The following is a 1,622-nucleotide window of genomic DNA, read 5'->3' on the forward strand; positions in this document are numbered from 1 at the left end:
AGGTACTGATATCGGTTATCAGGTAAATAAGTTTTAACATATCGGATATCGGCCAAAAATCCAATATCGTGCATCCCTATAATAAACTTTATTTACATAGTACCTTTCAACGCATTGCATTGACCAAAGTGCTTTACAAAAGATAAAATAAATAAAAACGGCACAAAAACATCAGTGCAAATTAAAAAAACACAGCCACAACAAAAGGAGGTAGAGGAGATTAAAAATAATACTAAATATTAAAATACTAAAAGTTAAACAATGAGACAGCATAGTGTCTTCAGCAGACCAACATGAGCAGAAAGTAAACATTTCAGCCACTAGCGTTACTAGCACTGGAAGCAATACTAGCTAAACACGACAACATCCATTAACAACAACACACGCTTTAATAAATTCAATATTTCACATGAAACAGGTATCACCGCTGTTTTACTCTGTTCATTTGCAATAATAGATGTATGTTAGCAGCTTTTTGCTGCTAGTATTGTAGCAGCTCTACGTGACAGCCAACACAAACACAACGCCTCCTTTACACCATCTAACGTGATTTCCCCGACAACCACCATTTACCGTCAGTTTCCGGCCAGCGAGATCCCCCACGGACTGTTAGAAACAAAGTCTGCTCGTTCCCCTGTCTTTAAGAGGTGTCCAGTCCTTTGTCTTCGCCACTTTTTTCCTGTTGTGACTCTCGCTTCCCGTCACCGAAACGGTACGCATGCGCAGTGCCCGCGTCAGAAAACAGATGACTTTGTGGCAGGCCGTTGGTACATCTCTTTATATGGCTCTGATATAAACAAACCACTCCATCCTTTTTTTTTCCTTCTTCAAAACTTTATTTGTAACACTACACATAATTAGCAGTTGTTGGAAAATATAACTTTTGCTGTTGTCATAAAGATTTTAAGAAGGAATGTAAGGCAATTTCCTCAGTTTTAATTCAATGAATTAAAAATATTAATATAAATATATTTTTTATAATTTTCAATATTAATTTAATAATTACTTAAGCTGACTGATAACTCTAAATTGTCCCTAGATGTAAGTGAGAGAGTGAATGATTGTTTGTCTCGTTTGTCTCTATGTGGCCCTGTGATGGACTTGGGACCCATCCAGGGTGTACCCCGCCCCTCCCACAGTGATTGCTGGTCATGGGCACTGGCAACCCCCCTGTCCTAAAATGGAAGAAGCGGGTAAAGATAATGGATGGATTGATTTTATGATTAAAATATCATTATATATTCAAAGGTGGCCGTTTTGATGCCCGCATTACAAATAACTGGTTGTAACTTCAATAATTAGTTGAATTAGTTCATTATTAATTATTCATTATTTGGTTCATGAAGTCAGCTAATTAGTTGACTTCAAATGTTATAACAAGATTATCAATGAATGTTTGCAACAAAGGATTTACTATGATTATAACAGATTCTTTCAAGAAACCTCCCAATATAAATCATAGAACCATAATGACTTCTGCTCATTCTAAGTCAAATGGCCTATATCGCCTAATGTGAAGGAGGTGCACTTTAAATATATACACACACATATCTATATATCTATATCTATATATATATATCTATATATATATATATATATATATATATATATATATATATATA

The sequence above is a fragment of the Nematolebias whitei genome, chromosome 17 (genome assembly GCF_014905685.2).
Source record: "Nematolebias whitei isolate Nwh7 chromosome 17, NemWhi1, whole genome shotgun sequence".
NCBI classification, from domain to species: domain Eukaryota; kingdom Metazoa; phylum Chordata; class Actinopteri; order Cyprinodontiformes; family Rivulidae; genus Nematolebias; species Nematolebias whitei.